Source organism: Podarcis gaigeae (genome assembly GCF_964106915.1).
Source record: "Podarcis gaigeae genome assembly, chromosome: 8".
Lineage (NCBI taxonomy): Eukaryota > Metazoa > Chordata > Lepidosauria > Squamata > Lacertidae > Podarcis > Podarcis gaigeae.
Window position 1 is genome coordinate 77178222 of NC_139684.1, and position 23148 is coordinate 77201369.

Genomic DNA, 23148 nt, shown 5'->3' on the forward strand with positions numbered 1-23148 from the left:
GAACTGTAACATCTGCTGAGCGTCTATGCATAATGATTTTGTCTTTCACCATTTGTCAGGTATGCTCATTTTAATTCTTTTTTTCCGGAATTCTTACTTTGTACAGTTGTACCTTGGGTTACAGAGGCTTCAGGTTACAGACTCTGCTAATCCAGAAATAGTACCTTCAGTTAAGAACTTTGCTTCAGGATGAGAACAGAAATCGTGCTGCAGAGGTGAGACGGCAGTGGGAGGCCCCATTCGCTAAAGTGGTACCTCACTTTAAGAACAGTTTCAGGTTAAGAACGGACCTCCAGAATGAATTAAGTTCTTAACCTGAGGTAGCACTGTATATTGTTATCTAGCAAGCTATTTGAAGCTACAGTCAGCTGCATTCTCTGAGAAGGAATCTCCTTCTCTCTGTCTATGGGTGCAAGCATGTAGTCAGCAGACGCAAAACCCAAATTTGGTAGACCTACGTCCAGATTTTCCAGATTTTTTCCACATCCATGCCTCCAGCCCCAGCTCTTACGTGTGTGAAGTTTGACTGATCATCTACTTCATCCATTCCAGATTCATCGTAGAATTATGTAACTGTTAAGCTGGAAGAGACACTAAGGATAATCTAGTCCACCCCCTGTAATGCAGGATACCCTGCTAAAGCATCCAGGACAGATGGCCATCCAGTCTGCTTCAAAACCTCCAATAAGGTGATTCCACACTGTCCCGATTGAGACCATTCCATTGTAAAGCAGCTCTTACTGTCAGAAAGTTTTTCCTGAAGTTTAGGTGGAATCTCCTTTCTTGTAACTTGAATGATTCAGGGATCAGTTGTAGATACTTATCACACCCTTGCACCTAGTGTCTGAATGGACTGAAAAACAAAGATGCTATACTTTGCCTGTAACTGGGTGGAAGTTATATAACAGGTTAATAAGATATTAACCTTCAGAGATGCAGAAACTCACCATAGAGAGGTTCCTTATTACACTTTTCTGTTCCACAGCAGAAGACCTTCACCTGGAGGTAGTTACCATTGGCTGAAGTTAAACTGTAATCACCTGAGTGGCAATGTTTGGAATCACCACATCCCCGGTAAGATGTCACTTCATACTGTGAAACTGCAAAGAACAAAAGGAAACAAATCACAAGATCTGTGAGTATTCTGATTAAAAATAAATACATTTGGAAGGAATTAATGATGCTTCCCAATAATTAAATTGTTTACTCTTCAATGCACAGTTCTTGAATCAATAGATGAACCTAACCACCCTGTCCTGAACCAGCAGCATAATCAGGGTACCTCATTAGAAGGGTCTTGATGGAAGTCTCCATTCCCAGTGATGGCCTTAGCAAGTCAATCTGGGTAGATTGGCGCCTGATGAGAGGCCATATTTGTTGCTATCAAAGGGTTAAAAGGTAGCAGAAACGCTCTAATCACTGAGCAGCTGGAGGTCATTAGGCTTCCAGGAACATGAGTTTGTATAAATAGTCTCCCGTGTGTTTGTTCCCTTCCCTTCTCCCCTTTTGGGCATGTTTGCTGAGATGTGTGGTTCTTCGCCAGGGTTGTTTTTTGTTTTGTAAATAAACCTTATCTTTGAGTTACAAACCGCATGCTCCAAGATTCCTCTTTGAAAAGATACTGCCTCTCCTGCCCTTCTAAACTGCTGCGTGAAATGCTCTGCTGTAGTGGGACTTGTGACGATGGAAGCGCACTGGGCATTTACATTAAACTAATTAAAGTTTAATGGGACAGGTTATGGATGTTTGTACGTCAAGAAGGAGCTAAGGAGTGCAGTTCAGAGTGATTTATGAAAGGACTGGAGCGAAGACAGAAGCGGTTGCCGACAACGAAAGCCTTCAAAGCAGCTTGAGTCCTGCAACGTGCCTAGAAAAAGTTTTAAACAGGCATTGCGCAGTTTGTACTCGCTGGAAGACGCCTTATTCCTCAAGGAGCCACCTCAGCAGCTGGGAGACGGTCTACAGGTGTGTGAGTATCGTTCCTAAGCCCCAGGGAGGATGGCAGAGTCCCAGGAAAGTTTTACTGTCCCGTTTACGCGACTCAATGGGAAAAATTGGCAAGATTGGAAGGCTAGGGTAAGGGTTTGGTTGCAAGCAAAGGAGTTGTGGAGTTGCACTGAAGCACCGCCTTTACAGGCAGCTGCAGATGCATCTGCAGAAGACAAAGCAGCAGCAGCAGCTTCACAGAAACGCGACAGGAAAGCCCAAGGTCTACTAGTTTTGGCAGTGGGACCAGAGCAAATGCCTTATGTTTCTGAGTTAAAGAACACGCATGAGGTCTGGACGGTTCTGCAGCGGTTAAATTCCAGAAACACTGCGGGGGCCAAGATCCATGCTACAAGATGTTTGTTTGATTTACGTCTTCAACCGGGAGCGTGTGTGAAAGAACATATTGCCAAAATGGTGTCTGCCTTTAATCAACTAAGACAGCTGGGCATTCCTTTCTCTATGGAGCAGCAGTCATACATATTGTTGTCTTCTCTTGATAAAAGCTATGAGACTCTAGCTCTAACTTTGGAAGCTATGCCTTCAACTGAATTAACCCTTGAATACATTTCATCTCGGCTTGCAGATGAACAAGATAAAAGGCAAAGAGAAAGAGGTTTGCCTTCAAAGGGGAGTTATGCTGTGCCTAAGAGTGGGGATGCTGAGTTTGAGCACACAGTAAATGCTTTTGCAGCTAGACACTGTTTTCGCTGTGGTTCCCCTTCCCATTTAATTAGGAATTGTCCACGTGAACCTGGTCAAGACAGCACCAAGGCCGTTACCCCTAGTTACCAGACAAGGAGTTCCAGGGGACGTCGAAGAAGAGGAGGAGGTTGAGGCTACTCCCACAGCACACAGCACATGGCTTCAGCAATGGCGTTGATGCAAGGGCGTGGCCAAGGCAGCAATCTACGCTGGTTGATCGACAGTGGTGCATCTCACCACCTGGTGGCACCATCTAGTGTCCGTTTGCGGAATTGCAGACATTTGCAAACCCTTAAAGTTGTGACAATGGCAGATTCAACTAAACGTTCCTTAGAGACCGTAGGCACAGTGTTCTTGAGTTGTTTGCAAACAGAAATTGATGCCTACATGCTAAAGGGATTGAAGGGGTGTATTTTGTCTGTATCAGAACTTGATAGAGTTGGGTTTAAAACTGTGTTTGAAAATGGGGTTTGCACTATTTCAAAGAATAACGTATCTCTTTTGCAGGTGGAATGCAGAGATGGGTTATATTATTTTGAGACAAGTCCAGATGAAGTTGAACAGGTTCATGCTGGTTGTGTGAACACGCCTACCCATAATTCTTGTGTTCATTTATGGCACCGCCGTCTGGGACATATTAATTTTCAGTATGTTAAAAGGCAACCTGAATTATCAGAAGGGTGCAAAATGAACAAATGTACTAAGTATTTGGATTGTACTGCATGCAAAAGGGCGAAGGTTCATAGATGCAGCTATCCCAGTTCAGATAGGAAAACTGACAAAGTATTCCAACTTGTGCATATGGACCTATGTGGCCCAATGCCTGTTGCTAGCATGGGAGGTTCGAGGTATGCACTGTGTCTCTCGGATGACAAAACGAAGGTTACATGGTTTTTTCCTCTCAAAACAAAAGCAGATACTGCAGAAACAGTTAAAAATTGGGTTCATGCAGTAGAACTTGAATTCGGTACTAAAGTACTTGCTTTTCAGACAGACAGAGGGTCAGAATTTACCGGGTCTGTGTTGCAGAATTTCTTTAAGAAAAAGGGGATTAAGCATCGTCTGTCTACACCTTATTCCCCCCAAGAAGGAGGCGTGGCCGAACGTAAAAACAGGGTTCTGCAAGAGTTGGCAAACTCTATGTTGTTTGATGCTAAACTCCCTCAAAGTTACTGGGCGGAAGCCTGGCAGGCAGCTACTCATATTCTGAATCGAGTATATAATTCTGTAATTGGCACTACCCCTTATTTTGCTTTATATGGGAAGAAGCCCAAAATTAATTACTTTCGGGTGTTTGGATGTCCAGCCTATGTACTTATCCCAAAAGCGTTAAGGAAAAAGGGAGGTCCAAGGGCTAGGAAACTCATCTTTTGTGGGTACGAACCACACGCCAAATCTTGGAGATTTGTGAACCCAAATGGGGATACTACGAGAGTGGTCCTCAGTAGGAGCGCTGAATTTTGTGAGCGGATGGACTCACTTACATGGTAACCCTGACATTTTGAGAGATGATTTAGGCATTCATGCTGAGAATGAAAGGCCAGAGGGTGGTGAGCCAGAAGGGGATGGTGCACATGGTTCAGATGCAGATTCTGACCAGGCACAAGGTTCTTCTCCTAAGGTAGAAAAGCCAGAATCTAGGAGTGTTCCAACATCGCCAGTCAGTAGGCCTAGCAGACAGCAAAAGCGAAGCAGGTCACCTGCAACACCAAGCCCAAGGGAGGTATCTAAACGGAGGTCTTTATCCCTAGGGGCGCGTCCAGATATAAAGTCTGAGACAGATTCTGACAGCCAACGGTCAGAGGGGGCACAAGAGGAACAATTGCACAGGTCAAATCGTGCCACAAAGGGCAAGCCGCCAGAGCGGTTTAAGGTGACAAGTGTATACGTAAATATGGCACAGTGTGAGCCAGATAGCTATATGGAAGTACAACAGCTTCCAAGCTCAGAAGCCGTAAAGTGGCAGGAAGCAATGGAAAAAGAGATGGCTTCAATGAAGTCTCTTGGTGTGTTTACAAGTACAGAGCTTCCGAAAGGGCAACAAGCTGTAGGTTGTCAATGGGTATATCGTTTAAAGCCCACAACTACTGAGGAGTTGCAATATAAAGCCCAACTAGTTGCAAAAGGGTTTTCACAGCGCAAAGGTGTTCACTATTCTCAAATCTATGCCCCTACTTCAAGATCGGAGTCACTATGAATGCTTTTAGCCTCTTCAGCTAAGAAGGGAAATAAGCTGTTTCATTTTGATGTCAATGTGGCTTATTTAAATGCAGACTTACAGGAGGAAGTCTATATGACACCACCACCGGGTTTTGAAGGAGACAAGCCAAACCAGGTCTGGCGCCTACACAAATCCATTTATGGGTTGAAACAGTCCGCCCGTAATTGGAATTCCTGCTTAAACGATGCTCTAGAGAGCATGGGGTTCAGAAAGAGCGCAGCAGATGCGTGTCTTTATCTAAAAGGCTCGGGATGTGAACAAGAAGCAGTCTTGATATTTGTTGACGATTTATTATACAGTGGAAAGGATGATAAACTTGCACAACAATTTGCCACAAAGCTTGGAGAAAGGTTTCAGATAAAATCACTAGGCAATGTATCTGTTTATCTAGGAATTAAAATTTAGCAAGATGAAAATGGGAACTATTGGCTCAGCCAAGAAGCTAAGATCCAGCAGTTGCTGGAAAGGTTTAAAATGGACAACTGTGCTGGTGTTAAAACCCCAATGGAGTTAAGTTACATAAAGGATGCTCAAGCCAAGCAACAGGCAGAGTTCTCTAATCCCGGGGTTTACCAGTCAGCGATAGGCAGTCTACTCCACATTGCACAGTGGACTCGGCCCGATATAACATATGCTGTCAACATGCTGTGTAGACAAGCTGAAAAACCATCAATGCATGCTTGGCAAGGAGTAAAAAGAGTTTTAAGGTATCTCCAAACTACCAAAAGGTTTCGCTTAAAACTATCAGCAGAGGGCAGCACACAACTTGAATGTTGGGCCGACAGTAGTTGGGCAGATGCTGGACCAGATAGAAAATCAGTGTCAGGAATGGCGATAAAATTTGGAAATGCACTAATTGGTTGGAGATCAAGAAAGCAGTCACTTATAGCTTTAAGTTCAACTGAATCTGAGTTCAATGCATTATCAGATGTATGTAGAGAACTGGAATTTTATAAGCAACTGGTACAAGAATTGTTTGGAGAATGTTCCCTACCTATCAGAGTGTGGGAGGACAATCAACCTTGTATTAAACTAGCTAAATCAGGTCAATTCAAGGCACACACAAAACACTTGGATATCCGTTATCAAAATGTATGCCAAAGTGTAAAACAAGGTTTAATTGAACTAAAGTATTGCCCAAGCCAAGAAAATCTCGCAGACGGTTTTACGAAAGCTTTGAGTCCGCAATCTCATAAATGTTTCTGTTCAGGTTTAAATTTGAATTAAGGTTGGTACAGCTCAGTGTTACGAGCGAGAGGGGGTGTTGCTATCAAAGGGTTAAAAGGTAGCAGAAACGCTCTAATCACTGAGCAGCTGGAGGTCATTAGGCTTCCAGGAACATGAGTTTGTATAAATAGTCTCCTGTGTGTTTGTTCCCTTCCCTTCTCCCCTTTTGGGCGTGTTTGCTGAGATGTGTGGTTCTTCGCCAGGGTTGTTTTTTGTTTTATAAATAAACCTTATCTTTGAGTTACAAACCGCATGCTCCAAGATTCCTCTTTGAAAAGATACTGCCTCTCCTGCCCTTCTAAACTGCTGCGCGAAATGCTCTGCTGTAGTGGGACTTGTGACGATGGAAGCGCACTGGGCATTTACATTAAACTAATTAAAGTTTAATGGGACAATATTTCATTACATTACCCTGTGGTTTCACCCCTTCAGCAGGCGACTGGGATGTATTTCTAACCAAAGCCAGAGCCATAAGTCTACCTACACCAGTAATCAATAAACATGGGGTGAAAAACAGTAATTGAAAAGTTTCAGCTCACCTATATTGTTATCCAGAACACCAGAAACACAGATTGGATTAGTGCCACGCTTTTCACCTGATTTGCCTTTGCATGAGGTTGTTTTATTATGACAGTAGGAACATACCAGAGATGTCACTATATAAAGGAAATAGAGGTTTCCTGAGATGGTAACGAGCTTAATGGTACATTGGGTGGAGATGGAAAGTAAGTCTATATAAAACATGAGAACCTCACATTCAAGTATATCAAATATATTTCAGAATTATAAATTAAATTTATGAAGGCAAATGCATGTTGATCACAATTTTCAAAAAGGGGAAAAGAGAGGACCCAAATAATTACTGCCCAGTCAGTCTGACATCAATACCAGGGAAGATTCTGGAGCAGATCATTAAGCAAACAGTCTGTGAGCACCTAGAAAGGAATACTGTGATCACCAATAGTCAGCATGGATTTCTGAAAAATAAGTCATGTCAGACTAACCTGATCTCGTTTTTTGACAGAATTACAAGCCTGGTAGATGAAGGGAAAGCAGTGGATGTAGCCTACATTGATTTCAGCAAGGCATTTGACAAGGTGCCCTATGATATTCTTGTAAAGAAGCTGGTAAAATGTGGTCTTGACTATGCTACCACTCAGTGGATTTGTAACTGGCTGACAAACCGAACCCAAAGGGTGCTCATCAATGGTTCCTCTTCATCCTGGAGAAGAGTGACTAGCGTGGAGCCACAGGGTTCTGTCTTGGGCCCGGTCTTATTCAACATCTTTATCAACGACTTGGATGATGGACTCAAGGGCATCCTAATCAAATATGCAGATGACACCAAACTGGGAGGGGTGGCTAACACCCCAGAGGACAGGATCACACTTCAAAACGACCTTGACAGATTAGAGAACTGGGCCAAAACAAACAAGGTGAATTTTAACAGGGAGAAATGTAAAGTATTGCACTTGGGCAAAAAAAATGAGAGGCACAAATACAAGATGGGTGACACCTGACTTGAGAGCAGTACATGTGAAAAGGATCTAGGAGTCTTGGTTGACCACAAACTTGCACCAAACTTACATGGCCCTACAGTGGTGGAGTAGGCAAGCAATGGCTGGCCTCCCCTCCCCAACTCAACAATAAGCCAATGCCCAGCAGTCACAACTCAATTGCATGAGAGAAAGGCTTTAAAACAAAGTTACAAAATCAATCAATATCTGTGTCTCAATTCTAGAGACAAAGACAATTGGAGTTTTTTTAAAAAGTCTGGGAACCATTTATGATGTAACTACAGAAAACAGTAAAGATGTAGACTCACTAGCAGGGTTTGAGTAAACACTTACACTTAACAACATAGAAATTAAGAGATAAAAACAGGAAAATAATAAAATGCAAGAGGGAATATGAAAATAAGTAGGGTATAAAAAGCTGAAGAATATGATAATATTTAAGTTAAAGACTGAATATCAATGTAAAGTAAAACAAGCAGGGGAAGCTAACATTCAAAGTACCAGAAAAGGAAGTTGAGGGAAGCGGTGGCAGTGGGGGGCGGGTCGGGTCTATATCCTATTTTGTTTTTGAGATAATGTTGATTGTGAGGATGATAAAATTTGTAAAACTCAATAAAAATTATTTAAAAAATATATTTAAGCCTCAACTCCACAGTTTAGACTTTGAAGATGGTTGAGGTATAGTAGACCCAACTGGTTATATCTTCCAGGGATGTGTTCAAATCGAAGGTGGTTGCGTGGCAAGACCCTCAAGCCAACCCCCCAATAGCATAAATAAATTCACACAGATGCATAATTTTTGTTTAAGCTTATTGGGCAATTTTTTTTTGGCCACTTTATTGATTACAGGAAATGGGAGCGGTATTGGCTTAGACATTGGCAAAAGACTATATCTGACTCCTGCCCCTCTTGCAGGAAGTCTGTAAGGGTAAACCACCCATAGGAAAACTGCTTCTGGGGAACCCGCCTGCATCTCCCCTGGTGTTCCCAGAGGCCTGGCATGGCCCTAGCCCATCAAGCGGACTTTGGACAAGATCCAGGCCCTGGATTCCTTTCACGGAATACCCTTGAACAATGGAGGGGCAGGCAATGGCCGACCTCCTCTCCCCCACTCAACAATAAGCCAATGCCTAACTGCCACACGAGCCAATCGCTCGCTGCCAATATCCTCACCCCTGTAACCAATCTAAAAAACTTTTTACGATTCCAGCAAGCCATATGTCTCTACTGCCATCAGAAAGGTGCATGCATTTCTGAGAATAACATCTGGGTGGGGAATAAGCCTGCCACCCAGAGCAAGCACCTTCTGTGCTGCAGCACGATCCACGTACCTTCTGACTTTGTCCATAGCAGCTGGGCACACACTTCAAGTGCGCCTTGAAAGGAGCTGCGACCAACAAATGGTCGTGGCAGGGAGGACCATCGCTAGCTCCTCCAAGTACTTCATTTTAATTTATTTTAATTTAATTTGGTTTAAGGTTAATATGTGAGTCCATAAGTCCAAGCCTTTTAACAAAGGCAGGTCATTTTCGCCCAGCTGCACAACTAAGGCGGAAGGTGGGCCCCACAAGGCCGCGTTGGCCCTCACAAGAGGCAACAGTTCATCCCAGCACATCTCATGCCTGGACAGCCAGGAAACACTCACTTGTCTTGGGAGGTGAAGCTGGAGACCCATACCAGACTCAACAGCCCGTAGGCTGGCCCCATGCACTATGCTGTGGCCCACAATCTATACTTGCAAGTCCAGTGGCACTTTACAGGTGGCAGGTCATTCTCACCCAATTGGATCACAAGTGAAGAAGGTGGTCTCCAAGCCACTACCTTTGCCTTGACCAATAGCAGGAAGGCACTCCAGCGCATCCTGCGTCTTACACGGCCCTCAAACCAGCCTAGTGAACAATGCTGTGGTTAATGATCCAAATGTTTAAATCCAGGGGGACTTCCGGGTTAGCGCCATCGGCAATGGCGGAATTCCTCTGACTCAGAGGAACCCGCTCCGCAAAAATCGGGTCGTGCCGCCGCGGTGAAGGCGGAGACCCTTTAAAAATCCCTTTTCGGGGGTTCCGAAGTGATGCGGGGTGAGTGGCGCGGTGTTTCGAATCGACTACTATTTTCACGGAGTGAAGCCGCACAGCCGTTGCCGGAGAGCGCTGACTTTTTTCTGTGGACATTTGGATTTCAAACAACAACCCTTGAGTAGTACGGAAATTGGGCTCTTAAAATATTTTTAAATTTGGCACCGATCGGGGAAGGTCCAAACAGGAAGTCCGCCTCCCCTTTCTGTAAATAAACTAAAGCAAAGAACCTGTCAACTAAGGTCGTGAAGAGTTTTGTGGGGGTTTTTTGTAAAGGACTTTAATTCTACTGATTGAGACTATCAGAATTTTTTTTTTGGAAGCAGGGGAGCCTGCAGGAAAAGAACAAGATTTGGGATTTGATGTGCCACCCCCCTGGACCCGGGAGTGGTCCGTGAGAGCCCGTTGATGAGGAATAGGACAATTTGACAGCTGTCAAGCTAGCTGTCAAGATACAAAAAGAGGACTTTGTTTCTATTGTCTATATTTGCTACAAGCTTATGTTTAAAAAGAAGGAAGGACTGTTACAATTTAACGTATGGGACTTTTGGGTCTGTGCTGAAAGGAGTGAAAAGAAACTTAAATCCCCCTAGAGGGAGTTTTGGGATATTGCATTAAGGACCAGCTGAGAAACTGTTTTTTGACCTTGGACTGTTTAAGAATGGCGGCCGGGAAGGAAATTCAGTTCGAATTGAATAGGACATTCTTTCTCTTGGGAAAGTTGCAAGGTCAGATAAATGTTTTGACTACAAATGTTACAAAGACTCTCCTCCCTGCAAGAGAGGGGAGTGGTTGTGGGCGGGAGCCCAAGCTCCGCCCCTAGCAGGGGGCGTTAGCCCCCTGCCATCACCTCACCTGGCTGGCGCCCACGCCCCTCAGCGGGCATCCAACCAGGTGCCTGAGGGGGGCGTGTTCAGCAGCCTTTTGCTGCGGCGACAGCCTTCGCCCGGCCTCATTCTTCGTCCTCTCACCACGAGTCAGGATAGTCTCCCATCTGTGCCTAGCAGCGACGACCACGTGGATCCAGCTTAGAAGAGGAACTTTAACAGAGAAGTTTTGCCTTTCCTCTTCTGCCTTTTTGGCTGCTTTCTGCTGTTTTTTCCCCCTCTACGATCGTTGCATCTGCAAGGGATACGTTTCAGCTATTAGTGCTATTTGCGTAATTTGGGGCTTGTTTTCCTTAGCGTCCTTTGGAGGAGTGCTTGGGTTGATTTGCTTTCTCTGATCTCCTTCTACATCTTCACTTCCCTTAAAATTGACTTGAGCTTAACCCTATGTTTGGGTGTTCTTCATGCTTGCCTTGCTTAATTTGCTTTGCTTATTGGAGTGTCTGAGTGATTGCGGAAACGATTGTTTTAAATCAGCTGGAGTGTGTTCTGAGGCTGTGTGTGGGCAGATTTGCGTTTTAAATCAGTTGGAGTGTGTTCTGTGACTGAGTGTGGGTAGATTTGTGTTTTAAATCAGCTGGAGTGTGTTCTGAGACTGAGTGTGGGTAGATTTGCTTTGCTTAATCGGTTGTCTGAGTGATTGCAGAAACGATCATCTTTAAATCTGCTGGAGTGTGTTCTAAGACTGGGTCCGGGTATATTTGGAATCTGGGGGGACTTCCTGTGTGTCTTGGGAGCTCATAGCCACACGCCGGGTGGTATTTTGCTAATTTGGGCTTTGAGTGCATTTTGCACACGTGGTTAGTGTGTGGCTGTGCAAATATTTCCCTTCCATTACTTTAAAGCAGCCACCTTCTGCCTCCATTGCTTCGCTCCGTGGTTACCTCTCCCCCCCTTTTGCCGGCTTTGGGTCCTTCCTTCCTCTCTCTCCACCTCCTCTCTCTCCACATGTTGCCTGCTCCCTTTGTTGTTTGTTCTCCCCCTCTGCTGGCCGGAACATTGGAAACAACAGACCCTGCTTTAGCAGTTTAAATCTGTCTATTTCTGCTGCCTTGAGTTATTTCAATTAAGAATCCCCTTTCCCGCTTTCTGCTTTGCCTGTTGCTTCCTCGTGGCTTGGAATTTCCAACCAACCAACCCCCCCCCCCCACTTCTTCCCTTGCTGGGAGTAATAGGGTGTTGGTGAATTTAATTTTGTCTTCCTCTCACGGGGTTGCTATAGAAACGCTGTTTGAAGCTCAGTGGCTAACGATCGGTGCTTGGGGGCTTTGTTATTCAGCATTCACATTTGTAAAGAGACAGAGATTCTGCAGCAGCCTTGTCCCCTCTGAACCTGGCTGCTGATTTATTGTTCTATTGTTTTCCTCACCGGCATGGCCGATTGAAGCTTCCTGGTCTTAAACAAAGAAAGCTTAGCAATAATGTGAAGGGACATTTAAGGCTGTTGCACTCTTAGTGTTGCCTTTTGTTCTAGCAGCCAAAGGAGCGCTATTGTTGCCAGGTTGCCTGGCAACTGAGCAAACCTGCAGTTTCCTGTTTGCATTGTTTGGTAGGAGCTAAGCATTTGCGGAAGCCGGAGCAATTTTATTGTTTGTATTGCAAGGTGAGAAGCAGCCTGAGGCAGACTCTCTGCTGCTGCTTCCCCCAGCTTATCTTTTGTCTTTAGCATCTAAAATATTAGCTGAGCTTTTGTTGCCTCTTGGAAGTTTAAGCTCCTGTTTCCCTCAAGATTGAAGAGTCCCCCTGGTGGTGCAGCAGTAAAACTGCTAGCACATTTGCAAAGCTAAGCAGGGTCCGATGTGGTTTCAAATTGGATGGGGGACCGGGTGTTAGAAAAGTTCAACATCTGATTATCAGAAAAAGGCAGAATACATCTGGTTTTTCCGCACAGTAATAATAGCTGCACATTTAGTCTTATAAATTTATTCAATCAGCAATAATAATAGCTAATTCTAATTAATTAGGAATATATTTATTAACTGATACCAAGTTAATTAGGAATATATTTATATCCTGATCAGCATCTATTAATTCGATCATCAATAAAACCGGTTGATTATATTCAAATTCTGAGCATTTTTAGCAATCGCGCTTTCAACTATAGAGACAAATAACTAAGAATACGGACACTTATTAATTAATAATTAGAATAATACGAATAGTATAACAAAATATAATAATAAATTAGAATACTTTTAAATAATAATTTAGCAATAAATAAATAAGTTTATTAATAACAATAGCGTATAAATAATTAAATAATTAGTAAATTAAATAAAATAGATTAATCAATAATTAAATAAATAAATAAACAAATAGATTAAAAATTAATAATTAAATAAAAAATTAATAAAAAATAATAATAACAATAAAATATATATATAATAAATAAATAATAAATAAATAATAATTAAAATTATTAAAAATAAAATAATAAATAAATAAAATAAATAAATAAATAAATAAATAATTGATTAAAATTAATTAGATTTTACATTTCAAGTTCCGAAGCACACCTCATGGCACCCAAAAGAAAGCGCACGTCTGAGGCAGCACGTAATGCAGCTGCAACCACATCTCAAGGGCATCATAGTAGAAGTAGTAATAAAAAGCCCATCACACACTTACTCAATGCATTTAGGTTATTCTTAGATGATTACGAGCAACGCTATCCCGATGAGAATACCAGCTCTCCCATCTCCGGATGTTATTCCTGACACGCAGGTTGTTCCGGAAAGTCCGAGATCTTCCCAATGGGAGGAACTACCGGGCACCTCGGCTGCTCTCTTCAGTGATGCTCAATTGACTAGGGCGGGTTCTAATCGTAGGTCAGAACCAATTCGGACTAGGTCCCAATCTTCTGCATCTGCCCCTCGTGGGCGGGGGGGAAGGCGACGGCCAAGTCTACCCGCACTAATAGTGTTGTTGCTTCTAGTTCTGCCAACCGTTCACAGGATAAGCGGCCAAGGGTGCAGGTGCCTGAGTCAGCTTCGTCATCTGCCGCAGAGGACGAACAGCGGGACTTGGAGGAGGACCCCAGTCCAGCACCAGAAGAAAAGCCATCAGGGAAGAGGCGTGAGAAGAAGAAACACATTGGTAGAAGAAGCAGGTCAAGGAAGGATGACACGGACGACGAGACAGGTACCTCTTCCTCCGAGTATGACAGTGATGCGTCCCTGGGGTCCTACTGGGGGAGAGGAGAGGAAGTGTCCGGTCTTCCGGACTGGGCGCTCTCTAGGAGGGCCAATTGCCACCGCAAAAAGTTTGGGGGAACCCAGGACTGGAAGGATGGGGCTCTTGTAAAAGACGCAAACACATCCACCTACTCCACCTCAGATGTCATCCCCGGTGATCATCTATCTCCTAAATTACGCACTAAAATCTTAAATGGAGAGTTTGTTGATATGTTCAAGTTAGTTCCCCCAGTGGAGGAATTAGGGAGGGGCGAAAAGAGGCCTTCCCATGGGAAGAGAAAGAGCAAGTACCCGTCCGTGCCTAGGACATTTGAAAACTGGCTCGATGGCTTCCAGGCCTTTATGGGTACGATTGTTGCTGCTTACCCTAAGTGAGCGGTTCATCTTGTTGCTTACCTTTCGCATATCCGTACCGCTTGTGCCCTCTCAGGGGAAGCCGCCACCATAAGCTATGACAAAAGGTTTCGCAGGAAGGCTTCCAGGATCCCGTTAGCACGTTGGGATCAGATCGAAAACGGTATCTGGTCAGTAGCTGTTGGTCCATATGTAGAGAAGAAACCGCTGGACTCATATCGTTCGGTTAGGACAGAGCTAAGAAAGGATTACAAGCGCAGGGTTTGCTGGGAGTACAATAAGGGGTTGTGCCAGAGGCCATCTTGTAAATACCCGCATGTATGCAACAGGTGCGCCGGCGCTCACCCCGTTACATCCTGCTTTAGGGGGGGAAACAGCCCTTTCGTGGAGGCCGGGGGTTCCATCACGCCAGTTCCAGGGGAGCCCCCGCGGCAGGGAACAGAAGATGAGGTAGTTTTGGAGTTGGCGTTTTCCCCCATTAAGATCGCACCCCTCTGCGATCTTCTGTCCTTTTATCCCGATAAACATGCAGCTACCTACCTCCGGGAAGGATTTTCTAGTGGTTTCAGAATCCCTATAGTAGGTTCCTTGATAGCAAAAGATTCCCCCAATCAAAAATCTGTTAGAGAAAGACCTGAAGTCGCCGAGAGAAAGATAGCCAAGGAGGTTAGTGCAGGCAGGGTAGCTGGCCCTTTCGACAGGCCCCCCATATCAAATTTACATGTATCACCATTAGGCATTGTTCCAAAGAAGACCCCTGGGGAATTTAGGCTTATCCATAATCTTTCTTATCCGAAAGGCGGATCAGTAAATGACGCCATCCCACAGGAACTATGCACGGTAAAATATGCCTCATTTGACCAGGCAGTAAAACTAATTCGGAGTTTTGGTCGTGGGGCACTTTTGGCAAAGTGCGATATCGAATCTGCCTTCCGCCTCTTACCAGTTCACCCCGGTGACTTTTGGTTGCTGGGCTTTAAATTTCAAGGAAAATACTACGTTGACAAGGCCATGCCAATGGGTTGCGCAGTAGCCTGTTCGGCATTCGAAACTTTCAGCACATTCTTGGACTGGGCCTTGCGTTTTAGGACCAATTCCACTTGCGTCACGCACTACTTGGATGACTTTCTTTTCGTGGGTAAATTTAACATGGGAGAATGCGCCTTCTTGCTTGAGGCCTTCTCAGCTCTGGCCCACGACTTGGGGGTTCCCCTTGCTGCAGAAAAAAACGAGGGACCAGCTACGCGTCTCACATACCTGGGCATCGAATTAGATACAATGGCCCAGTCATCCCGCCTACCCGTTGAAAAGATTGATGCCCTTAAAGAAACAATTCGAGATACCCTGAGGCTGAAGAAAATCACCCTTAGACAAATCCAATCCCTATTAGGCCATTTTAACTTCGCTTGCAGGGTAGTTTCCCCTGGTCGCCCCTTCTGCGCCCGTCTAGCCAGGCTGTCAGTTGGTCTCAGACACCCACATCACAGGGTACGTCTTCCCAAGTCGGTTAAGGCCGATCTGGAGGTGTGGATGACATTTTTGGAAAGGTAAAATGGGGTATCTCTATGGCAGGATGTTTTAAATTTGTCATCAGACTTCCAGGTACAATCAGACGCAGCGGGGTCTTTAGGCTTTGGCTTGTACTTCAGGGGTCGTTGGTGCGCGCAACGTTGGCCATCGGGATGGCAGGGGCAGGCCATCACACGGGATCTCACCTTTCTTGAGTTTTTTCCCATAGTCGTGGCTGTTCACATCTGGACGGAGGAGTTCCGTAATCGCCGCGTATGCTTCAGGACCGACAACTTGGCAGTGGTGAACATACTATCCAGGCAGCCATCTCGGTCTGAGAGGGTCTCCTCCCTTCTGCAGGCCTTCGTTCTCCGGTGCCTTGAGTACAACATAATATTCTCAGCCAAATTTATTCCTGGGGCCAGTAATGATATAGCCGACGCCTTGTCTCGCTTTCAGATGTCTCGCTTCCGGTCACTAGCTCCTGGTGCACAACCGTTGCCCGAACCCTTTCCGGAGCACCTGTGGAACGTTGGAGACGCAAAGTGATTCAGGGAGTATTAACGTCTCTCGCACCATCAACTCTCAGGTCTTACAAGAAGGCCTGGTGCGATTTCCTGGGTTTCAGGTTTGGGATATCTGGGCTTTCACATAATGTTCCACCCACCACCGATGATGTCCTTCAGTACCTTTCCCACCTTGATGATTTGGGACGCGCTCCCAAAACCTTAAAGATACATGTAGCAGCAATTAGCTTCTTTTCTAAAGCCACCTTTTCTTCCGACCCGTGTAGTGACTTTCTTATCCGTAGAGCTATTGAACGTTGGAGCAGGTCACAAACCCCTAGGACCGAGGGCCGCAAGCCAATTTCTTATGGGTTGCTATCTCAAATACGCTTGAAGCTTAGGTCAATTTGCTGGAGCAAGTTTGAGGCCCGCCTCTTTTCCGCAGCGTACGCCATTGCCTTTTTTGGCGCTTTGAGAATTGGCGAGGTTGTAGTGGAAGCTAGCGCGAGGGGTTCTACGCGCGGCCTTCTTATGGAGGACGTGCAGTTGTCTGAGTCGGCTTTGATGGTCAGGATACGCCAGTCCAAAACAGATCAGGCTGGGAAAGGGGTTCTGGTTAAGCTGACAGTGTCGGCGCAACAAGGCCCATGCCCGGTAAAGGACACTAGGCGGTACCTTTACCTTAGACCACTCGGCCCCAGTCCGCTCCTGTTGCACGAGGATGGGTCTCCATTGTTGAGGCACCAGTTCACCAGGGTACTCCGCAAAGCTATTGAGGGGTGTGGCCTATCTCCCCGAGAATATGCGGCGCATTCATTCAGGATCGGTGCCGCAAAAACAGCTGCCCACTTGGGCCTGCCCACGGATAGGATAAAGGAAATGGGCCGGTGGAAATCCAATGCATACAAAAGCTACATACGTTAGAGTGCTCCCCCTGTTGTCCTCCTACTTACCGGTTTTCTCTCTCCTTTCACCCTCAGCTGTGTTCAGGCGACACGTGTGGATTTGCGGCCACAGTATAGTCCATTGGGCCCGCGTTCGGGCGGCCAGCCGCGGCCTTGCCCCTAACCTTGTTTTACCACCTGGAGTTCGAGTTTCCTGGTTTTCGAGAAGAGGCATGCGCTGGGTCGAGCTTATGCCATTGTTGTGGGAGAAAGTAGCCGCGTTCGGCCCTCCCGATATCCTGGTCATCCAATTAGGAGAGAATGACTTGACTAGTAGGAGAAGTGTGGACTTGCTAGCGAGCATGAAAAGTGACTTGGATGCGTTCGCTACTTTATGTCCCAGAACGACAGTGTTCTGGTCTTCTATGCTGAAGAGGACTTTTTGGCGCAGAGCGTGAAGCTGTATGGCCATTGAAAAAACCAGGAAACTCGTAAATCGGGCAGTTGCCCGTTGGGTGCGCTTCATGTATGGCCGAGTCATTTATCATGACCGTATCCGTATCGGCGAGCACGCCTTATATCGGAATGACGGGGTGCATCTATCAGACTTGGGGAACGACATCTGGTTAGATAGCGTCATTAATAGCATCCAGGATTGGTTACAGCCGTGAGGGTATTGGCGGCGAGCCTTGCGGCTCGGGTGGCAGTTAGGCATTGGAATAATGTGTTGTGCTGTGTCAAAGAGCTAGGTGTGGCCATTGCCTATGCCTTCAATTTTTAGGGGTATTCCGTTAAAGGAATCTGGCGGTCATGTATTCTGTCCGATGCCTGCTTGGCGGGAGGCCATGGCACGACCCTCGGTGACATTAGGGGTGAGCCTATAGTTGGATCGGTATCAACTGGCTCCATCTACTGGTGAATAAACCCACTTGTTCAAATCCAATGCCTAAGCCAATACCTTTTCACTGCTGTAATCAATAAAGTTGTGGCCTTTCCTTGCCCATTAACCTTATATCACGTGTCCGTGTGTATTCTTTCCACATTGCGGGGGTCGGGTCCTCGAACCACAACTTTGGACACAAGAGCGAATACTAGCAAAGAATTTGATAAGAACTTGGCACAGGAACTTGATTCAACTGAACAAACAGGAAAATGTGAGAAGGTGAATTATGTTGTCTCTGAAGCGAAGAAAGGGGGAGCCGTAACCCTACAGATGCAAAAGGTGAGCTACAATTTGAGGCCTGACATGATGGCAACAAGGAGAAATAAATATTTGAAGATGGAAGTCTGGCCTGAATTGGAAAATGAAAGATGGAGAGATCTCCTTATGTGGAGATCAGATGACTTTTGGATTACAAATCTGACTCAGGTGGAAGTTGGAGCTTTGGGGACCTTTGGATTTGAAAGGAGAGTGAAACAAGATTTGGAATATCCTATAGGCCTTACTCTTAAGTATGGAGGTTTGGCTGAAAGGAATGTGGATGCTGTTGGGTTGGAGCCTCCCCAAGATTTGGCCTTCAATACTAAAGACTATCAAAAAGACTGGCAGAGGGGACATGAGAGAGATTTAAGAGCCTCGGATTTAAGATCTCCGGGTTGATGGCTTTTTGAGATTAATGGATTTATGCTGGGGACTGAAACCGGAAAGGGGGTATGGGTGGAATGGAAATTGGGAACTCAAAGTGTATATAATATAATCTGCTTTTTTGTTGTTGTTTTTTATGAGAGTTGGGAAATTCGTGGAAGGGAATCTTTTTCGACCTTAGAGAAACGTCTCACGAATAAGTATTGATATATAGGTTTGGAGGAGAGTTAAGATTGGATAAAGTAAAAGTGGTTTTTAAAAAATATTGTAAAATTAAGGATTTTGTTAGAAAGATGTTTGAAAAAGAAAATTATGTGGTTTTGGTAGAAATGACATAAAGGATTAAGTACAAATGAATTGATGAAAGAGAGAATGTAAAATTACAGTATTTTAAAACAAATTATTAAGATAAAAACAAGGTTGGAAGGATTTGCTGAAGCAATTTGAATTAGAATACAAAAATGGGAGGTGTGAGGAGGTCAAGGAAATAAGTAAAGGAAGAAAGTCATGTAAAGGTTTGATTTGCTTTTTTCTCTTTTTAAATGACTGTATTTTTATTTGTCTTTTTTATTTTTTTTCTCTTTTTTCTTATTGTAACCTTTAAAATTTTGAATAAATATTATTTTAAAAAAAACCAAAAACAAATGTTTAAATCCAGGAACATAGGAATAAGATGATGAACAGCAAAAAATCAGGCACAGGAAAACTTAACGATGTGATCTGATGCATCCTATATATACCTCTGCTTTCCAGTGTCCCATTTTTAAATTGTTGTTGTTGTTGTTATTATTATTATTATTATTATTATTATTATTATTATTATTATTCTGTCCGCAGACAGCCCCCAATGAATCGCTGTTGTGGCTGCACCAATCCTAAAAGAATGGGCAGCAAACTCTTCGGCAGGTAGCCTACAGGCCGCAATGGCCTTCCTCAAAATCCTTGTAAATTGCTGTCTAGCTAACAGGGAGCCATCTTGATGAATCAGAAGTGGCCCAACTCCAGGGGATCTTAATTTCAAAATTCTGATCTCCATTTGTATGGACAATATTGAGAGGATCAATGTGACCAGCCTCCGACTGACTGCGCTAAGGGGTTGAAGTCTGCTTCAACCCTCAAAAGCTTTCCTGTTGAACAAGGGTCCCGAGAAAACCACAATTCCCCGAAAAGGATATTGTAGCAGTCTGATTCCAGATTCATTGCTGCATGCCCAATATGTAAAAAATGCACAAAGTATGACCTAATTGTAGAAGGGGGACCTGAAGCAACTACTCCCTGAAAGATTAAATGTTACCAAGGTTCCAAGGCAATGTGGAACAACAGCTTAGTCCAAGCTTTTGTAGGACCTCAGGGTGGAGGTGCGATGGAAACTACCACTCACTCTGATAGGACACACTTCCCAGACTCTGTAGATCTTCAAGGTTAGCCGCTACTCCACCGAAATGGCCACCAGAAGCAGGCACAGAGATCACACAGCTGATCAGTTTGTAGACGCACAGCTACTAAAACAGGAAGGAATATCAATAATATTAATTGAGCATAATAGACATTCAATGCCAATCATTGTGTCACAGCTGCGCCAACCAGCGGACCTGACAGCAATGTGCACCAAAACCTTATGAGGGTGGGCAAACCATCTCCCAAACAGTTTTCTGCCCAACAGTTGTGCAGCAGGGACAACCATAACTTGAGGCTATCCCCCCAAGCAGCTGTAGTTGCTGTTGTAGTTATTAGTATTATTGTCAGTATTACTCATATTGTTTAATGAGGTATTGGTGTATCTGCCTGCGTGTGAATACTATCTATGAATATTATATACATGTATGCACACACACACAAACATACATACACATATGTAAATCCATGTAATTAGGTGTGTACGGCCATGCATGTATGTATGTATGGTCGCAAATCAACTCCTACCTATGATGGTGTGTACAGATAAGCAAACTTAAAGTGACAGCAATGTTCCCCACCAGGCACCTCCACTGCCCTCTCACTTGGCTCAAATATTGTCTGCACAGGCAAGCAGACGCCAGTGCCCATTTCGATCGCAGTATGCTCCCAGGAGTGATGTTGCAGCAAAGCCCAAACAAAGCACTTTACCATACTAGATAAATTGTAAATATAGAACACATATAATGGATTAGAAGGAGATAGAACCACTCCTTCCAACAGACCGCAGTAAAGCTCCAAAGCGATGCCCTTAAAGCCTGACAGATTAAAACACATGTTTGTTTGTGTGTGTGTGAGTGATAGTGTGTATGTACAAACTATTATTCACCTTTTTAGTTATTTTCATGAATATATTTATCGAAGCTATTATCAGTACTATTTATTATTATTATTTAAATTCCATGTAATGGAAGCAAACAAAACTGATTATGCTAAACACACCTGGTCAGGCCAATGCAATTAAACTAGGTACTAATTGCTATGGTGGGCAAGGATTTTGACCAACAGTGGGATTAAGACTTTGACCAATTCTCTTGTTCCTTAAAATACTTCCAATATCCTCTGTCCACAAAACAATTCAAGATGAATCAGAATTGCCATGCCTAGCTAATTCTCTTTTCATGTGTACAGTGACTACCATAGTTTTTATTACTTTATTCTTTTTCTTTTTCTTTTTCTAGAATGGGCAGAGTAGAGTACCTAAAAGCAGTTAGTTCTGTACTGTAAAAAGGCAGGCCCAGGCCTTTTGGGCTTAGGTATGCCGTAGACTCAAATGAAAACGGAATCATGAAAATAAAGTTTTATGAGATTATTATTTTCTGCAACACTATATCAAGGTGGTGTGAGATTTGTGAAGCATTATAACATTTATTTGCATGGCCCTTGAGAAAATATTTAAGGCAGCTGTTATTATAATTCCTGGAGGATGGTTTCCTATTTTCCTATAGGCACAATGATTTGGTGTGACACATCGTGGGAAAGTGGGCAAATCATGAAAAGGAAAACAAATGTTCACATTAGTCCCTCATCAGAGCATTGGAAAGAGTGGTTGTGTCAGTGAGTGAGAATGTTAATAATTTATTTATAAAATGGGTATACTTCCTAAACCCCTAAAATCTCATAAGCCTATCAAAAGCCTGGGACTTGAGTCAACACAATAGTGTAATTATGAAAGTGAACAAATAATACCACTTTGATGTAAAGTGGTTTGCCTTCACATGTAGCAGAAAGGCCAGAATTGTCTGCTATTGGGTGGTTTTAAATTGTTGAGGTGCCATGCCTCCATTGATGGGTCCAACAGGAATTGGGGGTCACTGGGGGGTGGATGTATCTGTGGAAAGTGCAGGCAGGCGTTGGTGGTGGGGTGGTTTAAATTTTGGAGGGGTCGGGTCATGTCCCAATTTCCCTCAGTGGGGTGTTGGAGGCTATTGAAGTATCTAATCAGCCAAATGTCTTGTTAGATGTATATTGCCTGACACCTAAAGATACATTATGAAGAATCCAGGCAAGCCTCCCTGGGGAGATCATTGCACAAACAGAAAAATACAGTCTTTAGGCATGATGGGAGGAATTTAGGAGGGTTTAAAAAGATGCAGCTACAAAAGGTCTCCATTTAGCCCCACCTGTCATAAGTGCACGTTGCTCTCTTGGAGTTGTCCATGATCCTGCACACAATGGCCAGAAACAAGCAAGCATCACTGAGCCCTGTGTGCAGTTTCAGAAGAAGAGGAATAGTCAGGAGCTTAGAGAGAAAGTCCAGGGGTGATTATTTTCAGCACCTAACAGCATCAGAACATGGGAAAGCTGTCTCATTCAACATTTATATATTTATTTATTTACATCACCCACATTTTCTTAAATTTCATTGGATTTTCAGGCTCAGGGGTGAAGTGAACAGCTCTTTTTAAGCTGCTTTAAGATTGAATCCTAGAATTGTGGAGTACGAAGGAGCCCAGAGTGTCAAGTCCAACTCCCTGCAATTAAGACATGCATTGACACACTGAGTGACAGTTTTGAAAGTAAGGGAAACAATGAGCTTCCAGAGTAGCCCAAATGTGGGGATACAAGTCCCAAAGAAGTAGACAGCTGGAAAAAGAAGATTGTTTGAGTTTTGCACTGATCTTCAGGTGGGCTGTGGTTGTGTTTGCTGACATGCATTCCTATTAAATTAATGCTGGGAGTGAGTGGAAGAGGGGTCCATAAAATTTTCATGGAATGCACATCAAATTGTATCAATCAACTTGGAATTCCAAGTCCAGAACACCAGAGCTGCAGGCTGCATTAGATTTACAGACCTCAGATATATTGCCTTGACGTGGGGTTGCATTACGATGACAGTAGAAACATTTCAGAGATGTCACTGCGATGAAGTGATAAAGGCTGATGCATGAGTTTTTGTGAGATGGTTATAAACTTAATGGCATATTGGGTGAACATGGAACAGTAAGCCTATATAAAACATGAAAGGCCCACATGCAAGTATGTCAAATATATTTCAGATTTATGCTTTTAATTTAAGAAAAATCAGAATATACAAGAGTCA

General features: G+C 44.0%; 1 protein-coding gene across 2 annotated transcripts in view; it reads right to left on the reverse strand.

The window, feature by feature from the left end:
- The window catches only part of LOC310851697 (phospholipase A2 inhibitor gamma subunit B-like), a 223610-nt gene that overhangs the window by 127575 nt on the left and 72887 nt on the right, over nt 1–23148 (reverse strand). Inside the window, exon 1 of one of the 2 annotated variants that reach the window (XM_083754341.1) lies at nt 6679–6811. The exons of the other annotated variant lie outside the window; for it this stretch is intronic. The gene's annotated coding sequence lies outside the window, so the exon portion shown is untranslated. Of the gene's footprint in view, nt 1–6678; nt 6812–23148 lie in introns of those variants that run through there. 2 annotated transcript variants of the gene reach the window in all.